The sequence below is a fragment of the Apium graveolens genome, chromosome 3, assembly GCF_009905375.1.
Source record: "Apium graveolens cultivar Ventura chromosome 3, ASM990537v1, whole genome shotgun sequence".
Lineage (NCBI taxonomy): Eukaryota > Viridiplantae > Streptophyta > Magnoliopsida > Apiales > Apiaceae > Apium > Apium graveolens.
The window spans coordinates 2,607,715-2,622,511 of NC_133649.1; positions in this window are offsets into that span (position 1 = coordinate 2,607,715).

Consider the following 14,797-nt stretch of genomic DNA (forward strand, 5'->3'; position numbering starts at 1 on the left):
AACTTCTGAAAATCTTGTTTTTAGGAAAAGAAATGATTTCTTAGAAAAAGAGTTAGTCATGTTCCATCAAACTCAGAAGGATAGAGATGATGCTTTTTATGTTAGGGATGAAGTGCTAAAAATGAATGAATCTCTAAAAACTGAGTTAGAAAAGGAGAGAGAGATTATTAGGACTTGGACTAACTCTGGCAAAACAACTCAAAATTTGCTAAGCAGTGGAAACTGGAAAGAGGGCTTAGGTTATGGAGAAAATAAAAATGAAAAAGGAACTGTAGAAATTAAGCCTGTTGATAAGCAAAAGCCGAAGTTAAAACCTGTTAAGTTTGTAACTGAAAAATCTGAAAATGAGAAATCAGAAGTTAAAAAGGAATTAGCTTCTGACAAACTAAAACAGGAAAAGACAGCTGAAGTTAACATAGGCTTAATGACAAAGAAGCAGCTTAAGCATAAGCTGAAAGATGTTAAGAATGCAAACAAGGTAAAATCACCTAGGAAAAACAGGAATGGAAAGGAAGGTGTGAATAAAAGCAATAACTATAAATCTGTTCCTGATGCTCCTAGGAAAGCATGTCATAACTGTGGAAGTTCTAACCATCTGGCTTCTTTTTGCAGGAAGAATAAGAATATTAACTCCTTATCTTCAAAATCAGGAGTTAAGAGTCAGTCTGTTAGATACAAACCACAAAATCCTTGTTTTCATTGTGGTAGTTTATGGCATTCCATTTATACTTGTAAGGAATATCATAGTTTGTACTATGATTATTATCAAATAAAACCTTCTTTAAAGAAAGTTTCTGTTGTTCCTTATAGTGTAAGTTCTGATTCAAAGTCTGGTAGTATAAGTTCTGATAAGAAAACTGTTAACATAAAATCTGATGCTAAATCCGCTGCAAATGTTAACAAACCTAAAAAGGCCAAAGGATCCAAGCAAGTCTGGGTCCTTAAATTAATAATTAGTGGTCTTTTTGATTGCAGGGCAACAGGAAAAATATTTTAGTTCTGGACAGTGGATGTTCAGGACATATGACTGGAAATAAGTCCCTGCTATCAGACTTTGTGGAGAAAGCTGGCCCAAGTGTTTCTTATGGAGATGGCAACATTGGAAAAACTTTGGGATATGGCAATATCAATCTTGGGAATGTCATCATTAAAGATGTAGCTCTGGTCTCAGGACTTAAACACAACTTACTGAGTATAAGTCAAATCTGTGACAGAGGTTATCATGTTGATTTCTTTGCAGAACATTGTGAAATAGTTAGTAAATCTAAAGGAAAAGTTGTTCTGAAGGGATTCAGGCGTGGTAACATTTATGAAGCTAAGCTTTCAACAAGTTCTGATGGTTCTGCAATCTGTTTAGTGAGTAGAGCCTCAATTGAAGAAAGCTGGAATTGGCACAAGAAACTCTCTCATTTAAACTTCAACAAGATAAATGAACCGATCAAGAAAGATCTTGTGAGAGGACTGCCAAAATCAGTGTTTGCTCCTGATGGTCTTTGTGACTCATGTCAGAAGGCCAAACAAAGAAAATCTTCATTCAAGAGCAAGACTGAATCATCAATTCTTGAGCCTTGTTATCTACTTCATGTTGATCTATTTGGTCCAGTGAATGTCATGTCTATTGCAAAGAAGAAATATGTGTTGGTCATAGTAGATGAGTTCACCAGATACACATGGGTGTATTTCTTGCACACAAAAAGTGAAACTGCATCTATCCTGATTGATCATGTCAAACATCTGGATAAATTGATCAAAGATTCTGTGAAAATTTTGAGGAGTGATAATGGCAGTGAATTCAAGAATCTGATAATGGAAGAGTTCTGCAAAAATCATGGAATAAAGCAGGAATTTTCTGCTCCTGGAACTCCACAGCAAAATGGAGTTGTTGAAAGGAAGAATAGAACTCTCATTGAAGCTGCACGAACAATGCTTGAAGAAGCAAAGCTTCCAACCTATTTCTGGGCTGAAGCTGTGCAGACTGCTTGTTTTACTCAAAATGCAACACTCATTAACAAGCATGGAAAAACACCATATGAGATGGTGAAGAACAAGAAGCCAAATCTGAAATACTTTCATGTATTTGGATGTAAGTGTTTTGTTCTCAAGACTCATCCTGAACAGCTATCCAAGTTTGATCTAAAAGCTGATGAGGGAATCTTTGTTGGATATCCACTTTCCACAAAAGCCTTCAGAGTCTATAATTTGAGAACAAAAGTGGTCATGGAATCTATCAATGTCTCTTTTGATGACAAGAAGATCACTGGACTTGAAGATTGCATTGATCATGATCAGCTGAGATTTGAAAATGAAGATTCATATTCTGATACCTTAAGTCCTGACAGTCTAAGTCCTGATACTGTAAACTCTGATGGATTAAACTCTGATGTTATTGAAACTGTGGTGACTACGTCAAAGGAAGATGCACCAATGCAGGGGGAGCATACTCAAGATATTATCACATCTCAAGAAGCATCAGAACATACATCTGGCTCTTCAAGTTCTGATTCGTCAAGTTCTGATAAGCCAAGTACTGACAGTGCTGAAAATCTAAATGCTGAAGGATCCAACTCAGAGAGCATAGTTTCAGGGGGAGCATCAGAAAATGAAAACGAAGACAGCATGAATCATGGGGGAGCATCCAGTTCTAGAGAAAACCTTCCATCTTCAAGGAAGTGGACAAAATCACATACACCTGATTTGATAATTGGAAATCCTGATGCAGGTGTCAGAACTAGAACAGGTACTTCGAATGAATGTCTTTACAATTCTTTTCTCTCTCAGTCTGAGCCAAAGAAAGTGGAAGAAGCTCTTCAAGATGCTGATTGGGTGCAAGTAATGCAGGAAGAGTTGAATGAATTTGAAAGAAACAAAGTCTGGACCTTAGTGCCAAGACCTAAGAATAGATCTGTTGTTGGTACAAAATGGGTATTCAGAAACAAAACTGACAGTGATGGCATAATTGTAAGGAACAAGGCAAGGCTGGTTGCAAAAGAATATTCTCAACAGGAGGGAATTGACTATGATGAAACATTTGCGCCAGTTGCTAGGTTAGAAGCCATAAGGATATTCATGGCTTATGCTGCTCACAAAAAGTTTACTGTCTTTCAAATGGATGTGAAAAGTGCTTTTCTCAATGGAGAATTGGAGGAGGAAGTATATGTTGAACAACCTCCAGGCTTTGTAGATTCCAAACATTCAGATTATGTCTACAGGCTTGATAAAGCACTTTATGGACTTAAGCAAGCTCCTAGAGCATGGTATGAGACTTTAGCTCAGTTTCTTCTGGAAAGTGGATTCAACAGAGGAACTATTGACAAAACACTATTCTATCTCAACCATGGCAAGGACTTACTTTTGGTCCAGATTTATGTTGATGATATCATTTTTGGGTCTCCAAATGACAAACTTTGCAAAAAGTTTGCCAAACTAATGCAGTCAAGATATCAGATGAGTATGATGGGAGAACTTAGTTATTTTCTGGGCCTTCAAGTCAAGCAGAGTGAAGAAGGCACTTTTATTTGTCAATCTAAGTACACCAGAAACTTGCTGAAGAAATTTGGAATGCAAGACTGTTCAAGTGCATCCACTCCCATGGCCACTGCAACAAAACTGGATAAGGATACTGGTAATTCAGTAGATATTACTGATTACAGAGGTATGATTGGCTCACTTCTCTATCTAACTGCTAGTAGACCAGATATCATGTTTGCTACCTGTCTTTGTGAAAGATTTCAAGCAGATCCAAGAGAACCTCACTTAACAGCTGTAAAAAGAATCTTTAAGTATCTTAAAGGAACAGCTGATCTAGGATTATGGTATCCTAGAGAATCAGATTTTAAATTAATAGGTTACTCAGATGCAGATTTTGCAGGTTGCAAAATTGACAGGAAAAGCACAAGTGGAAGCTGCCAATTTCTTGGAGGCAGATTGGTTTCTTGGTATAGCAAGAAACAAAAGTCAATTTCCACATCAACTGCAGAAGAAGAGTATATTGTTGCAGGAAGCTGCTGTGCACAGATTCTTTGGATGAAGAATCAGTTACTGGATTATGGGTTAACATATTTCAAAATCCCTATTTACTGTGATAATCAAAGTGCTATTGCTATGACAGGTAATCCAGTTCAACACTCTATTGACAAAGCACATCAGCATCAGGTACCATTTCATCAGGGAACATGTGGATGAAGGTACAGTGGAATTGTATTTTGTTCCCACAGATCAACAAGTAGCAGATATCTTCACAAAACCACCGTGTGAAGCTACCTTTACAAGATTGGTAAATGAACTTGGAATGATTTCAGGTTCTTTCTCTAAATCTGCTTAACCTTGTTCTATGTTATCAGACTTTATGATCAGTATTTATAGAATTAATCTCTTTGTGTATTCTGTGCTTAATTGATAAATGTTTTTAAGTACTGACTGTTGTCTGATATATATCTCTTAACTCTAATAAGTGATATATCTGTTTAAGTAATCATTCAATCCTATGAGGATAATTGTGCTAGATACTGACCTACTAGTCTTCAATAAACAAATGATCCCATGAAAGAAGTAATTATTTCTGTGGAAATCTTATGACACAAGCAAATTCTGATACTTGAGCTTAGTTTAGTTTACTTTATTCATCTTATTACTAAGTCCCAAATTAGAATAATGCTACTCATCTGTTTAAGTTCTGATTCTAGTAAAACTGCTGAATGTACTAAGTGCTGATAAACCTCACTTATCAAAAGAAGAAGAAAAAGAATCAAAGAATAATATCAGGTACTCCTTTGAGATCTAGAGTAAAAATGTGAATGGGACGACCCAAGTGCATAGCTGGTATTAAGTAAATATGCATTAGAAAAGCAAAATATTTTCTTGGTGACTTTTCACACTCTATGATTACTGGAGAAATACTCTGATAATAGCATAAATTCTGATAAGCAGTCGTAACTCACTTACACTGAGAAGCCACTGTAAAATAGAATTTAAAAAGATGCATAAAATTAGCACAAAAACAGTTGAGGTGGACTCATGCATGAACTCATTTATCAGTAGGTTTCAGGATAATGACAGCTCTTTAGCAAAATTTTAATTATGACTTATTTCTAAGATGTACTGAAGTAAATCAGACTTTACTCTTTATTAGTTATTTAGCTTAATGCACACACAAATCACTCCATATGAATGATGCAATTTTTGTGGTGGTCTATGTTCTTTTAGACAAACAGTCACTGTGTCACCTTGCACAAATTCTGAGGACACGTTCTAGTTATATGTTCTGATGATTAAGTTCTGAAGACTATAACTCAGAACTTGTATGAAAACTTACTAAGATAGATATTCCTTGTTCGAGTTAAGACATTATGTTCTGATGACTGTTAAGTTCTGGTATAGGTCTAAGTTCTGATTTTTCAGTCTAACCCTTTACTTGACTTATCTGTGAGTAAAATTTGGTAACAGTCTCAGATTAATTTAGAATATGTTGAAGTGGAAGATTAATAGTCTATGGTTAGGACTAATGACACTCGTCCTTGAACAGTTCACTCTTGTTACATGTGCACATTCCTTTTCAAATGACTGTTATTCTTTTTCAAGTCTAGGGAGACGAGGTAGACTTAACTCTATCTGTCAGCATTAAATATCTTCGCGTCTCCTGGCATTCTCTTGCCTATATAAACAACCACTTCACATTAGCCTTTTCATCAATTTTTCTCACAATCTTAACTTCATATTCTTTTTCAAAAACATCATGATTCGATTCAACATGTTTTTGAATTACCAAAATTTTCATATGGAGCTAAGCTGCGCCGACTGGCAGCAGGAGTGGCATGTAACTGCCATTCCTGAAGAGATATGGGGCTCTGTCCCACAGGCGGTGCTGAACCGACTTTTGTTCTTCGAGATGGACTACCAGCTTCATCTTGATCGATTGGAGGAGGAAAGGCGGGAAGCTATCCGTCAGCAAGAGCGAATCATTTGACTCGCTATCTTGTTTGTCGAAGATAGGAAGAGGAAGATGACTTAATCTCGTCTTCTTCCTGTTCTTCTTCATCCTCAGCTTTGGCAGGCTTCTTAGCTAGGACTAAGGCTGTTGATGTTAGATTTAGAAGCTTAGGACAAGATTGTAAAAGTTCTGATGTAATTTCAATTTCATCAATGTATTATTTTGATATATTAATGGAATTTGTTTTTGTCTTATGATCTTGTCTCTGAGAAATTTTGATACGCATTGATAAATCCTGATAAATATTCTGATGATCGTATAAATTGTGTCTGACTTTAAAATCTGATAATGTTTTATCAGTACTTACTTAACTGATTGATTTTACTCATTCTCACACACAGTTTTTTTTCAGAATATTGATATTGCAGAGTAAAATATTTGAATTAGTGGGAACAGTTTCAATTTTAAATTAAAACTGATTCACCTTGATTAATGGAATCTAGGTAAGTGGAACGGTTTTTCCTTGAAAAACTGCAAGTGGGTGGTAATTATTCCTTATTTACCGTGCCCATTACTTTTTGCCTTCTCTATGTATAACAGGTGTCAAGGTATTTACCACTACTTTTAAATGCATGTCTGCCATGTGTCCTCAACGGTTACTTTTTGTGTATAAGTAAAAGAGAGCAAAGATTGTCAAATCTTTTATTTACCTTTATATTTTATCTCTCTTTACTTTTCAACTCTCTCATCTACTGACGATTTTCTTTTAAGAGGCATTTTCTCAAACACATTACAGGTTACCGATTTCTTTCCAAACATAATGGCACCCAAGGACATTCTCTTTGATGGAGCAAAGTTTGTTCCTAATAACTTCTCTGCGATACTAAACACTACAGAGGCACCCTCTGAACTTCATTTCATTCAGGACTTTCTCACTAGTTCTGATATTGGGTTTGCTCTAACTGAGCCTACATCCATTTCTGGAGTTCAAGTACTGGAGTTTTGGAGGAGTGTAGTATATGACAATGGTGGTGCTCAAGGGTCCCCAAGTATAATATTTTCATCAGGGGAAGATGAGTATGTTGTGATTTTGTCTACAGTTAGACAGGCATTACAGCTACCTGAGGACTGTGTTTATTCTACTGTTGATGACTCAGTTCTTCAAAACATGAAGGTTAGTCTGGGATATGAAGGAACATTGACCAAGCTTGGACAGTTGAAGAGATCTTTCATAAGGAGGGAATGGAGTTTTTTCTTTGATTGCATTACCAAAGCTTTCGCCAACAAATGTTCAAATTTTGATGCAATTCCCATATTCAGCTAACAAATCGGGTATGTACTTCTAAATCACACTGATTTTGATTATGCACGAGCAGTCTTAGGTTTTATTGGGGATAGGATGACAGAAGATCGCAATACTGTATATTTTGCAAGATTTTGTCAGCTTATTTATAGTTTTTGTTGTAATCCGCCCCAAAATTTTGGTGATCTAATTCCATCTTTCAGAATAGCTAAGAGAGCTTTTACTGATTTATTATCTTCTGATAATAAAAAGGCTGTGTTAAGACCCCTCTTAATACCTTTATCTGTCAAACAAGCCTTAATCACCTATGATCCTGTTAAGTACACTGCACTTTATCCTGATGTTCAAACATCAGAACCTGGTTCATCAGCACCTACCACCTCTACTCAGCCACCTCAAACCTCTCAACCATCTCTCAGAACATATCTCAAGTCCTATGTGAAGCCTACATCTTCTAAGTCAAAGAGAACAAAGACTGTTTCTCAAACACCTCAGAAGAAGAGGAGGATTACTTTGAGAGATGAATCAGATTCTGAGGAACAGATTCTTTCTTCAGAACCTGTGGTAACTGCAGCTGAGAAAAAGATTTCTCAGAAGGATTCTGAACTTGGAGGATCTAAGCTTCTCAAGAGGCTTAGAAAAATGACAATTCCTGAAACTTCCAAGGACTCTAAATTACCAAGGAAATACAAGAAACAAAGGGCAAAAAGGCCAGTTTCAGATGATGAGGAGGAAGCAGCTAAGGAAGGGGATCAGGAATCTCTGATCTCACAAGAAAAATAATTTGATCCAGTTACTTCTTCTCCATCCACTCCATCTCAGGAAACTGTATCTGACAAGGCTAATTTCCCATCTGTGTCTCTTGGTAATCAAGGCACAAGTGCTGATAATGCTGATCAACACTTAGTTGTGCCTGGAGTAATTTTCTTAGAAGCTCCAACAGCAACAAATCTTTTGCCAACACCTGTTACTGATGCTATTCAAACTCCGGAATTATCTAAGTCACCTTCTCTGCATCTAGACACTGATGATCAGACTTTAGGTGAGCATCAGGATATGGCTGTTGATCAGAACTTAGCATCAGATCAGCAATTAGAGGATGCTGACGCCTCCATTGCTACTCACACTGCTATTATATCAGATGATACTGATTCTATAAGTTCTGATGCTGCACATGCTGGAGATACTGGTGATGTTGCTCCAACTGCAAATACTGATGCAGCAGGTCCTTCAGGACACATTCCTCTTTCTAAGTCTGAACTAGTAAAGAAGTTTGTTATAGAGGAACCACCAGTGCCTTGGAGTGAAACTCCTGCAGGACAGGAGTGGACTAAAGAGTGGAACTCAGTCTCATGTATTCCATCTGCGTTACATCTTACTGAGCACTTGACTAAAGCTGATGAAATGTTAAATTCTGATGATTTCAAAACTCAGCTTCGTGTCACTGCATTGAGTACTAAACATCTACAAGGTCTTCATTCAACTACTCATGCAGAAATACACAAGATTCAGGAGAACTTTATCAAACAAGAACAAGTTTGGAAACTTGATAAGAAAAAGTTCTTTCAACCATCTATGGACAGGATTGCTTATATTGAGAAGACTCAAGATCGTCAACAAGCACAGATTGATAAAATTCTGCAAAATCAAGCTTCTCAGCAATCACAACTGACTGAAATCCAATCTTCAGTGGAATTGCTTATCTCTCTTATACTTCCTGCTGATGCCAAAAAGGGGGAGAAAGTGATTAAGTCCAAATGCAAGGATGACAAGACACTGCAATGAAAGGATGATGAAAAAGATGACCAAGGAAACTCTGGAATGGGTGGAGGTCATAGTCAAGGTAAAAGATTCTCATCAAGAAATGCTGAAATTGCAAGTCACAGGATAAGTTCTGATACTGGGAAGAGAATAAGTTCTGATACTGGTAAAAGAATAAATTCTGATGAACTTCTAGATCTTGATGAAGAAATGTCAAGACAGTTATTTCTTCAAGAAAATCCAGCAATGGACTTGAAAGTTTAAAGGAAGAAGAAGCTAGACTTAAATCAAAGAAAGCCACATCTAAATCTGAAGCTTCTGGTAAAAAGTCACTTCCAAAACTGAAAGGTATTGTGATTAAAGAAAAGGCACAAACTGAAGCAACATTTGCTAAATCACAACCAAAGATAGATCCAAGATCCAAGGGTAAAGAAAAGGTTGATGAACCTGTTAAAGTTTATGTACCTCCTGTTGATGAAGAAATTACTGATAAAGAAGATAATCTTGCTCTGACTTCAAGAAAAGTTCTTAAAACAACCTCTGACACAGCTCAAGTTGTTCAGAGTCAAGAAATTAAAAGTTCTGATATTCAAAAGAAGCAAGTAACCTCCGACACAGCTCAAGTTAACTTGATATCAGAAGGAAGATCAAAAACACTCCTACCAGGATTCACTAAAGCAAAACAAACTCAACCTTTGAAGACTACTGCAAGTCGTTTTGAAGCTAGAGTAGTTACTGGAAAGGAAGCAAGAGATAAAACTGGATTGGGAAGTGCTGATGAAAGAAGAGTACACAACACTACCAATGATCCAACTTCCTTGAGTGAACCAGGAATTGGAGCAACTCCTGAAAGATTGAATCAATTGGAATCTGTACAAATGGTTTACCATACCTACTTAAAGGAACACATCTTGTTGTATTTCATGACAGATGTTAGGGTTTATCATATAAGACAAAATGTCATTCCATTGAAGTATTTTGAAGAATTGGAGCATGTATTATTCTTACTTCAAGTGGATGACAGATTGACAGGGACTGCTGCAAACTATTTGAAAGAACAGATTCAGAGACATAAAAGACTTTATTCTGTTAAGTCTGACAGCATATATGTTCCAAAGTACAGAAATCACAATGGTGATATTGTTGATATGAAGCCTAATACTGCACAGATCAGAATATATCTTGGTATTAAGGGGCTTGAGTTTAATCTAGAGTCTGACAAAGCTTATGTCATAAGACTAGATCAGGAGTTGAGAAAAGCAAAGATTAATGATCTCAGAGCTGCAATATTTCAAACTGGTGAAGATACTGCAGAGCTTAAAGATGTCAAACGGAGAATGATTGATGAACTCAGATATGCTGAGAAATGTTTGTTGAAGAATTATCTCAGAACAACTCCTGACATCAGAGAGATCAGAAAATGATGAAGCCAAGTCGAAGATCTACAGCTGCTTAAATTCTGATGTGTATACAGACTAAAGTTGTTATCAGAAGTTGAATTGGTAAAAGCTTTAAGGACTGTAAGTTGTAGTTATCTTGTCTAATTCTCATGCATTTGTACTTAATATTTTTGACATCATCAAATATCTGTTAAACTTGTATATTTTGCTAATTTACAAGTTGGGGGAGATTGTTAGATATATTTGATAATGTCATGGCTAATATGTTTTATGTTTAGATTTCAGATCTTATTTGAACAGGATAAATCAGTACTTATACTGGACGTCAGGACTTAAGGGATATCAGTACTTATGTTATCAGGAGATAAGCATCAGGAGATAGATATCAGAACTTAAGTGCTGAAGGACGATCAGATAAGGACAGTAGCTGATTAAAGTTAAGAAGATCAAGATAAACATAAGAAGAGATATGCATGAAGAAGGAATTCCGTAAAGAATGGAATACTTGGAAGAAAAGATATCTGATTGATATATATTAGGAAGCAGAATTATATTCCATATCAATTAGCGATTATCTTGTAAATGTGTAATATATAAACACAGACATAGGGTTTACAGTATAAGTGTTATCATTATCGAGAATATTATTTACTGTAACCCTAGCAGCTCTCGTGATATTTTGTTCATCACTGAGAGATAACAGTTCCAGATTGTAACAGAGTTTATTGTTTCAATAAAGTTTGTTTTCTGTTACATAAGTTCTTGAAGTTTGATTTGATTGTAATAAACACTGTATTCACCCCCTCTACAGTGAAAGTGTGACCTAACATTATAAATTCTAGGAATGAGCGAGAATTAAATCTAGGATCATGAGAAACTCTTAACCAGCCGAGTTATTCAACCGTGCTCATCAATACATGCTAATTCATCAAGAAATCAAAATGGCAATTTTGAATGGGACGACGACTAAATGAGTAAATTAAATATATATTTGAACATAATCTTAATGTTCCATTCAACTAATTCTTTCCTAAACTAAACACCTTTGTCTAGACTTCCAAGTTGACAGTGGACAATGGGCCTCAATTAGAAATGTACATGACCACAATGGTAACATTCACCTGTTTCCATGAAATCACACAGAAAGTTCAGATATCATACTCGTCTACGCAATTCAAATTATTTCCTCCGTCCCAATTTATCTGTTCAGTTTGACTTTTTCACGTAATTTAAGTTACATTGACCGCATAATCCCATTGATTAATTTTCAAATTTTTTTTTGAGAATAAATATTCAAATCTTAAATTTTTATTCACAAAAATAAAATTTTAAAAATAATCAACGAAACTATGCGATCAATGTACTTTAAACTACGTGCAAAAGTGAAACTGGACAAATAAATTGGGACAGAGGGAGTAGAATTCTGTATCACGGAATTTGCGGAACAATAAAAGAACCCGTGATTCGGGATTAAATGATTGATTATTCATATATTTAAAACTAGCATAATAACCCGTGCGAGACACGGGTCATTTTCTAGAGTTTACTTATGTATCATACAATTATAATGTTTTTAGTTGTTTTTTTATTTGTAAATATTATACAATGTCTAATGTATATCAAATACAAGTTGATTATTTATCAATGTGTATTATTTTCAAACAAAACATTACCAAATTACACAACGTTTCAAATATAACTCATTAAGCAACATATATATTTCTTGTTTGTGTTATATAACTTGTATTTAATGAATGATTATAAAAAGGGTAGTTAGTGTACGTTTAAAACGAAATAATTAAACTTAATGTATAGAATGTCATTAGTATGTTTACAAAAAAAAAGCTAAAAATAAACATATATGTCGTATACACAGTTGACCAAAAATTTTGAATTTTATTTAAATAAACTATATGTAGTGGGCTATATTATTACTGAGTTCACTACTAACTTACAATTAATTTACTTAATTTAAAAAGATAAAAATTGCATAACTGAAGTCAGAATGACTTACAATCATAATATACAATAATATAAAATTTACGCTACTGTTAATATAAAAGTTGATTTTAATGAAAAATGTTAGTTTTTAAAATTCAATATATGTATGTATGGAAAAATGTTAGTTTTTTATTTACACTATTGTTAACAGAGTAAGATTAAGTTATATGTGTGTCTCAACATGAAAATTATCGTACATTACATTTCTTAGTAAATTACGATGGTTTTAAATATTTATATGTTAAATATCTAATTTGTGTACATGTATAATCATTATTAACATCTAGTGTGACAATTGATTACTTAAATAACATGGATTATTCAAAAATTAAAATTATGTAATAAATAGATTGCAATAATATATATATATGGTACTCACATTATTACTGACAAACAATCCATATATATTTTTTACACAACCGAGTATCAATCATGGTTATAACATAAAAATATATTATATCTTGTAAAGACTTATTATTGATATTCATGATTTTTTTTCAAAAATTCGAAGGAAAATTTGTAATCATATCGTTATTTAAACCATTTTTAAGTTTCTTTCATTGAGATACTATTATCCTAAAATTAGATATTTTTCAATTCGATAAAGTTTTATAAATATCAGTTGAACTGGTTAATTCCTTCAAATCATTGAGCAATATATATTTTTTCTTTAAATAGCATAAAATGCATTTAATCAAATGCTACAATATATTATAGATATAACTTTTATTTGAATAATTCAAAATTTTAAAATTATTTAAAATATTTGTACAATATTATCTTGATCAATGAATATTGCTTATCTAAAAGAATTCTTTTTAAAAGGCTAGTTTTTTTAAAATGAAAAATAAAAAATACATCGATTTAATATATCATTGTAGTTTTAACAAATCTCGTGAGCTCTCATATCAAATTTCGAATATTTTTAAAATCGGGACAAGTCTCAAAAATAATAATGCGCTACCAGTGAATTTAGTAATTTTAATACAAATAATCAATTGACTTGATCTTATAAAGACCTCAAACACATTAATTTATATTAACATAAGATATTAAAAAAATTTACATTATTGATAATATATTCTCGCCGAGCTTGTAATTTAAATTTACTAAACGTAAAATGTGACGATGTCTTTCGGTCGGATCATGTAGTCAAGTTTCGAGTATTTTTTGAACAATGAGTCGAGTTCTGATTTCAAATTCGAAATAAACTAAAATGCATTAACTTATTATAATTCGAACTTATCTAAATATGTAATACCAATAAAGATTATTTATATATGTACATTTTAGTTACTTTTTATAATAAAAATATGTTAAAAATATATGAGATATATTTTTTAACTAAAATTTGATTAATAAATAAGATAATAATCTATTTATGTACTATGCCTAACTTTATATGTGGAATTCAATTCTTTAAAATCAACTATACAAATATTCAAGCAACTATCTTTTTTTTTCCGGAATTCAAGTAACTATCTTAAAAGCTAAATAAAATATTCACTTAGCACACTTACATATTATGTGTATGATAAAAAGCACATGTGACAATATGGTGCAATTGTATGAGGTTGTATAGGTGAATGAAATATCTCAAGTTCAATTCCTACAAACCACATATTTTATATAAATTTTTAAAATAAGGTTAGTTAGGCACAGGTTATTTTCTAGAGTTTTTTTATGCATGCAATTATAATGTTTTTAGTTATATTTTATTTGTAAATGTTGTATAATGTCTAACGTATTTATCTGTGTATCATTTTTGTACAAGACATTATTAAATTACACAACGTTTCCAATATAACTCATTAAGAAATATATATATATATATATATATATATTCTTGTTTGTGTTGTATAATTGTATTTAATGAATGAATATAAACAGGGTAGTCAGTGTACGTTTAAAATGAAACAAATAAACTTAATATGTAGAATGTCGTTGTTATGTTTACAAAGAAAAAGTTAAAAATTAACATATATGTTGAATATAGAGTTGACCAAAAAATTTGAAATTTATTTAAATAAACTATATAACTGGTCTATATTATTAGTGAGTTTTCTACTAACTTATAATTAACTTACTCAATTTAAAAAGATAAAAAATGAATAACTGAATTCAGAATTACTTGTCATCATAATATAAAATAATATAAAATTTACAGTACTGTTAATATAAAAGTTGATTTTAATGAAAAATGTTAGTCTTTGAAATTTAACGTATGTATGTTTGGAAAAATGTTAGTTTTTTTTACACTACTCTTAACAAAATAAGATTAAGTTATATGTGTCTATGTTAGCATGTGAATTATCGTATGTTACATTTCTTAGGAACTTACGACGGTTTCAATTATTTATATGCTAAATATCTGATTTATGTACATGTATAATCATTATTAATATC